Below are 12,892 nucleotides of genomic sequence, written 5' to 3' on the forward strand. Positions count from 1 at the left end.
CAATTTCACTCCTTAATCCCCATCATCTATTTAACCTATCCCCACTACCCATCTCTATTTTGGTAACCATCAGTTTGTTCTCTACATGTAAGAGGCTGTTTCTTGGTTTCCCTATCTTTCTCTCTCTTTTTACACTTTGCTCATTAGTTTTGGGTCTTAAATTCCGCATATCACACACACACACACACACACACACACACACACACGTCCACAGTGACTGAAGGACCCCAGGTTAGAATTATACTATAGCCTATAAGTTTTAACATTCTTTTTATAACCAGCTTATGCTAACTGAGAAACTGTAGCTAGCTGACGATAGATAAGGGAGTCAGCAAGCAGCATAACAGGATAACGAATAGCGAAAATCTGTGTTTAACCCGGCTGTTTCTGGCTTCTGTATAATAATGCTTCTAATGCTTTGCTAAGAAATGAAAAATTGCTTAAACCCTCAACTCTAAGGAGCAAGAGGCTGGCTGAGGACAAAGCAAAAGCTGGCGCCTTGCACCCCCCCTTCACCCGCTCCCCTCCATATGTGTAGCATTATAAATAGTTACCTTGCAGAAATCACAGTCCTGCAGGGTAGGAGTCTCCCTTGGTTTGCAAATGTCCTTGAGATTTACAACAAAGAAGTTACCTTACGTTTGATAGCAGGAATGTAACATTTCACCAGGAGACTCCCAGTTGTCTTTATGTTAGGACCTCATTAAAGGGAAAATGGCCTTGGCTTGATAGTAACCAGGCCTTCAATATCCTGATAGTGCTTTCATTTGCATGCGTGGGCTAACCGGCCAGTTCTGCTTCTGTAAGATTGCTTTGTTTGCTTTCGCACGTGGGTCCCCGATCCACTCCACTGACGCCAAGTATGCCTGTTCAAACTATCAGTCAGTCAGCTCAACCCCTCCCGAAACTTGTTTGTCCATAAAAAACCTGCACCACCCCAGCCTGGTGTGCTCAGCTAGCAGGAGCTGCTGACCACCCGCAGGCGCCTGTGCTACAATAAAGAACCTCTTGCTGTTTGCATCCTGTGGCAGTGTTGAATTCTTGGGTAAGGGGATCAGCGGGTCTTTCATGACTACATCAAATTGCAATCTCACCAAAGGGCATGAGTGTTCCTTTTCTCCAAGTCATTACTAACACATATTCTTTTGTTGTTGATTTGAGCCATCCTAACTGGTGTGAGCTGATACATCACTGTAGTTTTTTATTTATCTTTCCCTGATGATCATTGATGCTGAGTGTCTTTTCATGTATATCATAGTCATCTCTACCTGTTCTTGGAGAAATTTCTTTTGATGTCTTTTGCCCAATTTTAATTTGACTATTTTGGGTTGTTGTGATTTATAAGTTCTTTGTATATTTTGGATACTAACCCTTTATCAGATATGCCATTTGCAAGTATCTTATTCCATGATGTAGGTTACCATTTAGTTTTAATGATTGTTTCTTTAATTGTGCAGAAGCTTTTTATTTTGACATACAATAATTTATTTTTGTATTTGTTTCTTTTGTGCCAAGAGACATGTTTAGAAAGAAATTGCTACACCTGACGTCAAAGAAGGTGCTGTTTTCTTCTCTAGAATTATGATGGTTTCAAGTGTCACATTTACACATTTAATACACTTTGAGCTTTATTTTGTACATGGTACATAATAATAGTTTCTATATTTTTCATGTTTCTGTCTAGTTTCTTTAACATTTCTTGAAGAGACTCTCTTTTATCCAGTAGATATTATTTTACACTTTATTGGTGATTAATTGGCCATATATTTGTAGGTTTATTCCTGGGTTTTTTAATTCTGTTTTACTATTCTATCTGTCTATTCTTTTTTTTTTTTTTTTTGCACTTTATTTATTTATTTATTTATTTATTTTAAATTTTTTATTTTTTATAAACATATATTTTTATCCCAAGGGGTACAGGTCTATTCTTATACCAGAACCATACTCTTTTGATTACTACAACTTTGTAATACAGCTTGAAGTCTTGAATTCTTTGCCTCCAGCTTTGCTTTACTTATTCAATATTTCTTTGGCTATTTCTTTTGTGGTTTCATACAAATTTTAGCATTGATTGTCCTACCTCTATGAAAAGTGTTGGTGGAATTTTGATTGCATTATGTTTGTAGGTTGCTTTGGTTAGTATATATATTTTAACAATATTTTTTCTTCCAACCCTTGAACATGAAATGTCTTTACATTTCTTTGTGTCCTTTTTAATTTTCTATTTAATTTTTTAAAGATTTTATTTATTTGACAGAGAGAGAGAGATATATCAAAAGTAGGCATAGAGGCAGGCAGAGATATGGGGGAAGCAGTCTCCCTGCTAAGCAGAGAGCCTGATGTAGGGCTCAATCCCAGGACCCTGGTATTAAGCAGAGGCTTAACCCACTTAGCCACCCAGGCTCTCCTTCAATTCCTTTCATCAGCATATTATGGCTTTTGGAGTAGAGGTTTTTCCCTTGCTTGGGTAGATTTATTTCTTGGTATCTCATTGTTCTGGGTGCAGTTGTGAAATTTCTCTTATTGCTCTTCATTCTTGGTGTATTGAAATTCAACAGAATTCTGTACCTTGATTTTTATATCCTGTGACATTACTGAATTCATTTTTTGTTTCTAAATTTTTTTTGAAGAAGTATTTTGGGTCTTCTACATAGAGTATCATGTCATCTGTAAACAGTGAATTCTTACTTCTTTATTGATTTAGATGTCTTTTATTTATTTTTGTTGCCTGATTGCTTTGTTTAGGACTTCCAGTTCAATGTTAAATAAAAGCGGTCAGAGTGGTTATCTTTGTCTTGTTCCTAACCTTACAGAAAAATTTCAATTTTCCAATGAAGTTAGTTTCAAGTTTTTTATATATGGACTTGATGGTGTTGTATATTTATCTTAAACCTACTTTTAAGAAATCAGGGATGGACGCTGTACTTAGTCAAAATCACTTTCTGAATCTATTGAAAGGATCATTTGGTTTTCACTCATTCTCTTTTGATGTAAGTGTCAGATTGATTGGTTTGTGAATATGAACCACACTTGAATTACAGGAATGAATTCCACTAGATCATGGTGAATGATATTTTTATGCATAATTGGATTTGAAATGCTAGTATTTTATTGAGAACATTTGCATCCATATTCTTTAGGGATATTCACATCTAGTTTTCTTTTTAGTCTTGTCTTTATCTGACTTTGGCATCAAGGTAATGATGGCATCATAAAACAAATTTAGAAGTTTTCCTTCTTTTTAAAAAGAAAAGTTTTCCTTCATTTTATGTTTTGAATAATTTGTGAAGAACAGATATTAACTCTTCTTTATGTGCTTGGGATAATTTTCCTATGAATCTATAAACTCTCATAATTTGTATGTTGCGAGATTTTTATTACTGAATCAATTTATTTACTGATTATTGGTCTGTTAAAATATTCTAATTCTTCTTCTTTCAGTTTTGATAGTTTATTTGATTCTAGGAATGTATGCCTTTCTTCTAATTTGTCTAGTTTGTTGACACATAGTTTTTTTTTATAATATTCTCTGATAGGCACTTTTTCTGTGATGTTTGTTGCTATTCCTCCTTTCTCATTTGTGATTTTATTTATATTTTTCTTTTTCTCTTGATAAATCTGGCTACATGCTTATCAATTTCAATAAATTTTTCAAAGATCCAACTCCCAGTTTCATTGATTAGTTCTATTTTTTTAAATTTCTATATTATTCATTTATCCTTGGTCTTTATGATTCCCTTTCTTTTTTCTTCTGCTGGTTTTAGGTTTTGGGTTTTTTGTTTGTTTGTTTTGTTTTGTTTCCCTCTAGCTCCTTAGGTTGTAAAGTTTCCTTGTTTGAGATGTTTGTTGATTCTGAAGTTGGCCTGTATTTCTCTTAATTCTCCTCTTAAACCCCCCCCCCCTTTTTTTTGCATCTCAGAATTTTTGGTCAATTGTGTTTTAATTTTTATTTGTTTCCACCTATTTTTTATTTTTTAATTTTTAATTTTTTTAAAAAAATTATCTATTTGACAGAGAGAGAGAGATCATAAGTAGGCAGAGGCTGGCAGAGAGAGAGGGGGAAGCAGGCCTCCCACCAAGCAAGGAGCCCAATGTGGAGCTTGATTCCAAAACCCTGAGATCATGACCTAGGATGAAGGCAGACTCTTAATCAACTGAGCCACCCAGGCACCCCTGTTTCTACCTATTTTTAAGTGTCTTCTTTGATTTCCAGGTTGATCCATTCATTGTTTCATAGTATTTTTTTTTAATCTTCATGTATTTTGGTGTTTGCAGTCTTTTTGTTTTCTACTTGTTGACTTCTAGTTTTATAATGTTGTCGTTAAAAAATATGCATTGTATGGCTTTAATCTTGACTTTGTAGATTTATTATGTGGACTAACTTGTGATCTATCTGGAATGTCTCATGTGCACTTGAAAGTAATATGTATTGTGCTGTTATAGATAGAATGTCCTGAATATATCTGTTAAATTTGTCTATTGCAGCATTGAATTGAAAGCCATTATTTCTTGGTTGAATTTCTGGTTTAAATGATCTGTCTGCTCTTGTAAATGTGGTGTTATATTCTTCTAATATTATTTTATTATTATTAAATAGTCCCTTCCTATTTGTTATTAAGTGCTTTATGTATTTAGATATTCCTGTTTGGCTGCAAACATATTACAATTTTTACATCTCCTTGTTGGATTTTACCCTTTATTATCCTGTAGTGTGTTTTCTTGATTTTTTTAGAGTCTTCATTTTAAAGTCTATTATATTTGATATATATATTGCTATTCTGGTTTTATTTTGACATGTGCTTGCCTCTCAAATGTTTCTTCATCCCATTACTTTCATTCCAGAGGTGTTTCTAGATCTAAACTTGGTCTCCTATAGTTATCATACAGATAGGTCGTTTCTTAAGTATTCTGTAACTCAATGGTATTTTATTTTTTTAATTGGAACATTTACTCCGTGTATATTTAAAATTATTATTGACAGATATGTATTTATTGTTATTTTAATATTTGTTTTGTGGTTTTTCCTGAAGAAGTCCTCTGATCTTTTCTTGTCTCTTTGATTTTTGCTGATTTTCTTTAATGATCTATTTGGATTTCTTTTTATTATTTTCACATAAATTAGTATTTTTGATATATGGTTACCACTAGGATTGTAGGGAACCAGTTCTGTATATAGCAGTTTATATTAAGTTGATGGCCATTTAGGTTTCAACACATAGTGTACACCTCTCCTCCCCACATTGTAGGAATATGTAGTTATATTTTATATCCTTTTATTTTGTGTGTTTCTTGAGTGAGTTTTTTTACAGAAATATTCATTTTCACTGCTTTTGTTTTTCCTATCTATATACTTTCATTTTTGGTCTCTCCCTTCTACTGGAAGAGACCATTTTAATACTTCCAGCAAAGCTGATGTAATGGTTATGAACTCCGTAATTTTTTGTGTGAGAAACTCTTCACCTATTCTGAGAGATAAAGATCTATCCTGAAACTCCCTTCCATTCTGAATAATACTCTTGATGGATAGAATACTCTTGGTTGTAGATATTTGGCATTGAACACTTCAAATATGTCATGTAATTTGCTTCTGGCTTTGAAAGTTTCTGATAAAAAGATCTCCCACTAGCCTTACTGGTTTTCCCCTGTAAGATACTGTCTGCTTTGGTTCTCTGACTTATTCATTCATTCCTTCATTTATCACTACATTTTGTCACTTTAATTACAATATTTTTTGTTGTTATTGTTGTCTTGTGCTTTTATTGATTGTGACAGGATTTGTCTGTGACTCCTGGATCTGGATATCTGTATCCTTCCCCATGTTGGGGAATTTTTCAGCTATTATTACTTCCAATAATTTTTGTCCCCTTCTATCTCCTCTGTCCTTCTGGAAGCCCTATAATACAATTGGTATTATGTTTGATGGAGTCACTGAATTCCCTATGTCTATTTGCTTAAGCCTAGAGCTCTGTAATAGTTTCAGCATTCCTCAAAATAATGACTAGACACTGCAATCGGCAACAAACACCAGGAGGCTACACAAAGCATGCATGACTTTAACACAATTTGACCTGATTCGAGGGCCAAGTCTAATAGTGGGAGTAGAACACTCCTCGGGAGAACTCATAGATGTGGCACACTGCTATGAATTAGGGAACAAGTATCCCTGTAGCCAAGCCTTCCACAGATGGCCCTGTTTTATGCAGGGGAATGGGTAAGGGAGGAAAATGGCATCTGCCTGTTCACTCCATTTTAAATAAGTCTCACAACATGCTCCAAAATCAGTACGAACAGATGTAACTCCTATTTGTCCTTGGCATTGTGTAAACTGCAGTTCTTATGTTGCCTCCCAGAGAAGGTTAGAGTCTTTTTAAGGGTGGAAACCTAGTTATCACTTGCTCTCAAGGCTCACCCAGTGCTGAATCAGCTGACATTTGAAGCTCCAGGCTCCAAGTCCCACTGGTTACACAGCATGTTTTCAGCCCTTCTGGCTTTCAAAGCCAAATGTTACGGGGATTAGTATTCCCTATGTGAGCTCCCAAGTGTAAGGGCTCATTTCTCTGTCTTCTCTGTACATATATCCCCCTCCCTCTTTCAGACAGCTTTCCTCCACCTTTCTCACATCCCTAACATTTCTGACGACACTTCTTTATATTTAGTTGTGGGATTCGTTCTCTCAGTCTCTGGATCACTCCCCAGTTTATTGATTTGGATGTGGATGATATCTATTTTAAAAAGTGGATATTCGTCCTTTCTGATGGAGGCATAATACTCCACAGTATGAATACCAACTTTCCTAGCAACATAGATGGGACTGGAAGAGATTATGCTGAGTGAAATAAGTCAAGCAGAGAGAGTCAATTATCATATGGTTTCACTTATTTGTGGAGCATAACAAATAGCATGGAGGACATGGGGAGATAGAGAGGAGAAGGGAGTTGGGGGAAATTGGAAGAGGAGGTTAACCATGAGAGACTATGGACTCTGAAAAACAATCTGAGGGTTTTGAAGGGGTGGGGGGTGGGAGGCCGGGGTACCAGGTGGTGGGTATTATAGGGGGCACGGATTGCATGGAGTGAAAGACCCCTCTCCCCTTGCTAAAGGCTTGTTTAAGTAACCTGATGTCCCCACAGCACCCCCTCTCCCCTTGCTGAAGGCTTGATTGTTCCCATAGCAGATGGCAACACATACCAGGATGTCTATTGTCTGTGTTCACCTGGTCTGTCAAAAGAAAAGACAAATGAGGAATAGAGTGACCTGGGACTTTCCAGAGGGCTGAGCCAAGGCCCACCAGAACAAACCGTTGTGTCCTTGCCTTAAACCCAGTGCCTGACAATGCTTGATTTAAATTTACCAATCAGATTCCTGTAACCATGCATCTGCTTCTGTAATCTTGCTTCCCGCCACCCCAACCCTGCCCTATATAATCTGCTCCCCAACTTAGCCCGGCACGCTCAGTCCACAAAGTCTGATGCGTCCGCAGGCGCCTGTGTAACCAATAAACCTCTTGCAACTTGCATCCAGTGGAGGCTTGGTGTCTGCTTCTTGGGTGCGGATCGAGGGTCTTTCAGGAGCACTGGGTGTGGTGCAAAAATAATTAACACTGTTATGCTGAAAATAAAAAAATAAATTTAAAAAAGTGGAATGGGATAGAATACAGGTCATCCTACTTGCACTAAAAAACCCAAGTTAAATTAAAAATAATAACAATGATAGCTCTAAGAAGAGACTAACAAGAATGCTATGTAATGATAAAGATAATCCAATAAGAGGATATAACAATTGTTAATATTTATTCTTTCAAAATGTGATTACTGAGGTACATAAAGAAACTAATAATAGTCATAAAGAAAGAAATTGACTAATAAAATAATAGTGGAGAACTTTAACAGCTGACTTACATCAATGGATAGATCATCCACACAAAAACATCAACAAGGAAATGGTGGCTGAGTGATACATTGGACCAGATGGACTTAACAGATATATATAGAGACTGAGACAAAATGCCAAGATGAAGTAATTGATCCCAAATGAATGAACAAGTTAAGATCACAATCAGATATCTAAGATAGAGATATAAGTAATGTGCCTGATGGATAATTTAAAACAACAAACATAAGGATATTCAGTGGATTTGAAAAAAATAATTGAAGATATTAAGGAGAACCTTACCACAGACATAAAAGTTTAAAAAGAAATTAAAAATAAGTATCAATCAGAGATGATTAATGCAATGAATATGATTGGAGAAAGCTTATTCCAATAAACACCAGATAAAAAACAGGAATGAGGGCGCCTGGGTGGCTCAGTGGGTTAAGCCGCTGCCTTCGGCTCAGGTCATGATCTTGGGTTCCTGGGATTGAGTCCCGCATCGGGCTCTCTGCTCAGCAGGGGGCCTGCTTCTCTCTCTCTGTCTCTCTGCCTGCCTCTCCATCTACTTGTGATTTCTCTCTGTCAAATAAATAAATAAAATCTTCAAAAAAACCCCAGGAATGAATTAGTGATATAGGAGACAAATCAATGGAAAATACTGAAGCTGAACAAAAGAGAAAGAAGAATTTTAGAACATGAGAATAGACTTAAGAAAATCAATGACTCTTTCAAATATAATAACATTCACTTCACAGGAGTCCAGAAGGGAGATAAAAAGTTGAAGAAAATTTATTTGAAGAAATGATAGCAGAAAAATGCTCTAATCTAGGAAAAGAGACAGACACTGTGATAAGGAGATCTAGAGAACTCCTATCAAAATAAAAAAAAGTGGACCAACATAAAGACATATTTCAATTAGATTTGCAAAGTATAGTAGTAAAGAAAAAATATTAAAAGCAACAATATAAAATAAATTATTAATTTACAAAGGAAGACCCACAATGCTAGCCTCAATAGAAACTCAGCAAGCCTGTCAAGAGTGGCATAATATATTCAAATTGATAAATGGGTAAGAACTGCATCCAATAATATTCTATCCATCAAGGCTGGATTGAAGGAGAGATAAAGAAGTCCCAGACAAACAAAAACTAAGGAAGTCCATGTCCACTAAGCCGACCTTTCAAGAAATATCACAAGGAATCTTTAAGTAGAAAGGTGAGGAAAAAAAAGTCACCAAGCCAGGAAAGGAAGAGAGAAAATCTCCAGTAACAATGACAAGACAAGTAATAAAAAGGAGCTAAATACAGTTCTAGTAATAATTACTTTAAATATAAATTGGCTAAATGCTACAATAAAAATATAATGTATCAGAATGGATAGCATAAAAAAAAGTCATCTATATTCTGCCTAAAAGAGACTTACATTTTTTAAAATTTTTAAATATTTTATTTATTTTTTTACAGACAGAGATAACAAGTAAGCAGAGAGGCAGGCAGAGAGAGAGGGGGAAGCAGGCTCTCTGCTGAGCAGAGAGCACGATGTAGGGCTTGATTCCAGGACTCTGGATTCATGATCTGAGCTGAAGGCATAGGCTTTAACCCACTGAGCCACGCAGGTGCCAAAAGAGACTCATTTTAGACCTAAAGCCACCTGCAGAAGGAATGTAAAGCAATAGAGAAATACTTCCATGGAAATGGACATAAAAAAAAATAAAAAGCCTGAGTACCAATTCTTATATTGCACCACTGAAACATTAAAAAATAATTTGGAGAGAGCAAGATGGCAAAGGGACAAGGAATACCATTTGAACTGATCCCATGAATATAATTGGATATCTATCAAACCATTTTGAATATCCATGAGATCAACCCAAGATGTAAGACCATATATCTGGATCTCTACGAGAAGAAAAGTGACTGCTTTCCCAAAGAATGCTGTACTTTCCCAGGGGAGATGCCCAGGCAAAGAGGCTTTCGCTGTATGCGGGGTTTCTCCCACCACAAGACTGGGCTCAGGCAAGCAGCAGCGGCCCGCAAAACATTTCCCAGCGCATGCTGTGCTTTCGCAGAGGCTTTGGCTTGGAGCGAACAGCACTTCCCTGCTGCTTCCTCAGCGAGACTTCAGTTGCGTCAGGGAAGAAGAGCTGCGGGAGAGCTGGTGCCTCTTGGGCCTTGCTTTCCCGGGCTCCATGTTCATGTCCTGGGTTCACCCTGCCAGGCCGAACTAAGCAGACACAGCCACAACCGTGCAGTAGCCTGTGTAGCCTAGGATGGCACTCTATGCACACTACCATCTCCCGGTGTAGGCATCGCTTGGCCTTTTACTCTGGCGCTCAGGCAGACTCGCGGACTAGGCCAGTGCTTTCCCCACAGGAAAGGAGAGGTGACAGAATCCCTGCACACCGCCCGTGCACTGAACAGGAAGCTTTGGGGGACTGTCCCCACTCCTTCTCCTTAAACCCCGTGCCTCCTCCAAGCTTCCACATCCTGGACAAAGACGGCATCTGATGGCCTGTTCTTTCTGGGAGTTGTTTCTCGAGTTCAGGGTAGGCGCCTGGTGGCAAGCCCATGTCTCCACCACGGACAGGTGGCCAAGGAGCTGCTGTATCCATGGGCCCAAAGGTTCAGGACAGGCATGCTTTCTGCACAGACTCCTTCCTCAGAGTGGAGCCCTTTCCCCTGCCCTAATCTTGCCCTCGTGTCTCCTTAGCAGCCAGGCTTCCGTCACTCTGCAGTGACAGACGTGTCCCTTTCCTTAAGGCTCTTTCCACAGGCGCCACCGCGCTTCTCTCTCAGGCAGAGGGTATGCCCAGGCAAAAAAGATTTCGCTCCATGCGGGTTTATTACACCGTGCTGTGGAGACCAGCTCCGGCAAACAGCAGGCAGCATCCCACAGACCAGACTCTGATTTCCCAAAGAATGTTGTGCTTTCCCAGAGAGGATGCCCCGGCATAGAGTCTTTCGCTCTCTGCGGGTTTCTCCCATCGTCCTGCGAATACTAGGCTAAGGCAAACAACAAAAGCAGCCCTCAGAACTGACTCTGATTTCCCAGCGACTGCTATGCTTTCGCAGAGGTTTTCAGCTTGGCGGGAACCGCACTTCGCTGCTGATTCCTCAGCAAGGCTTTGGTCGTTCGCTCTCTCTGGGCAGGGAAGAAGAGCCGTGGGTGAGCTGGTGCCTCTTGGGCCTTGCTTTCCCGGGCTCCAAGTTCACGCCTGGGGTTCACCTTGAAGCCGAACTAAGCAGACACAGTCACAACCCTGCAGCAGCGTGCCTGGCCTAGCACGGCACTCTATGCCTATTACCATCTCCTGGCGTAGGTAAGGCTTTGCCTTTTGCCTGGCGCTCAGGCGAACTCGCGGACTCGGTCAGTGCCTTCCTCACAGGAGAGGAGAGGCGACAGGATCTCTGAACACTGCCCGTTACTGGAATGGGGAGCTTTCGGGGATTGTCCCTACTTTTTTCCAGGCACACTCCCTGCCACGGAAAACGCTGTCACATCTTGGAGGAAGATGGCATCTGACTGCGCGTTTCTCGAGGGAGGTGTTTCTGCGAGTTCCGGGTATGGCGCCAGGTAGCTAGCCCAAGTCTGCCCTTGGGACAGTGGTCCAAGGAGATGCTGTCCCCTTGGGACCAGAGGCACAGGACAGGCCTGCCTTCTGCCCAGACTCCTTCCTCAGAGTGGAGCACGCGCCCCTGCCCTAGTTGTCCCCTCATGTCTCCTTATCAGCCAGGCTTTCATCTCTCCGCACAGGGAGCATGTAACACTTGTCTTGCCACTGGCCTGCTGTTCGTGCCATGGCAGGCTATCCTGATTCCCGAGCGTTTCTCGACCCCAAGGCCAAGGGCTCCTTCTCTTCCCAGGGGGCGGCGTGGTGCACCTTCCCCACACTTGCTCCTGGGGAGCGCGATGACAGACATGTGCAACCATGCTTCTCTCTCAGGCAGAGGGGATGCTAGGCCAAAGAGTATTTCGCTAAATGCGGGGATCTTCCACCCTGTTGCGGAGACTAGCTCAGGCAAGCAGCAGCAGCATCCCCAAACCCAACTCTGATTTCCCAACGAATGCTGTGCTGCTTTCCCAGGGGAGATGCCCAGGCAAAGAGGCTTTCGCTGTATGCGGGTTTCTCCCATGTCAGGACTGGGCTTAAGCAAGCAGCAGCAGCCCAAAGAACATTTCTCAGCGCATGCTGTGCTTTCGCAGAGGCTTTGGCTTGGAGCGAACAGCACTTCGCTGCTGCTTCTGCAGGAAGGCTTCAGTCGCGTCAGGGAAGAAGAGCCGCTGCAGAGCTGGTGCCTCTTGGGCCTTGCTTTCCCGGGCTCCAAGTTCGCGCCCAGGGTTCACCTTGCTAAGCCGAACTAAGCAGGCACAGTCAAAGCTCTGCAGCAGCGTGCCTGGCCTTGCATAGCACTCTATGACTATTACCATCTCCGGGCATATAAGGCTTTGCCTTTTGCTCCGTCGCTCAGGCAGACTCGGGGTCTAGGCCAGTGCCTTCACCACAGGAGAGAGGAGGCGACAGGATCCCTGCACAAGGCCCGTGCACTGCGATGGGGAACTGTAGGGAACTGTCTCCACTCCTTCCCCGGCAAAACCTCTGCCACCCACAACGCTGCCACATCTTGGTGGAAGACGGCATCTGACTGCCCGTTTCTCCATGGGGTTGTTTCTGCGAGTTCCGGGTATGGCACCTGGTGGCAAGCCCACGTCTGCCCTTTGGAGGTGAGAATTCTACCACTGAACCACCAATGCCCAAGTCTGCCCTTGGGACAAGTGGCCAAGGAGATGCTGTCCCCTTGGGACCAGGCCCAGGACAGGCGTGCCTTCTGCCCAGACTCCTTCCTCAAGTGGAGCACGCACCCTGGCCCTAGTCGTCGCGTCATGTTTCCTTAGCAGCCAGGCTTCCATCACTCCGCACAGGGAGCGGGTGACACTTGTCTTTCTACCGACCTGCTGTTCGTGCCATGGCAGGCTCTCCTGCTTCCCGAGCGTTTCCCGACCCCAAGGACAACGGCTCCTT

General features: G+C 41.1%; 1 long non-coding RNA gene across 1 annotated transcript in view; it reads right to left on the bottom strand.

Moving 5' to 3' along the window:
• Positions 1 to 228: 228 nt before the first annotated feature.
• The window catches only part of LOC309861487, a 763,634-nt gene continuing 750,970 nt past the window's right edge, over positions 229 to 12,892 (bottom strand). Inside the window, exon 2 of the long non-coding RNA XR_014309963.1 lies at positions 229 to 498. This is a non-coding gene — a long non-coding RNA (uncharacterized lncRNA). The remainder of the gene's footprint in view (positions 499 to 12,892) is intronic.

Source organism: Mustela nivalis (assembly GCF_964662115.1).
Source record: "Mustela nivalis genome assembly, chromosome: 3".
NCBI classification, from domain to species: domain Eukaryota; kingdom Metazoa; phylum Chordata; class Mammalia; order Carnivora; family Mustelidae; genus Mustela; species Mustela nivalis.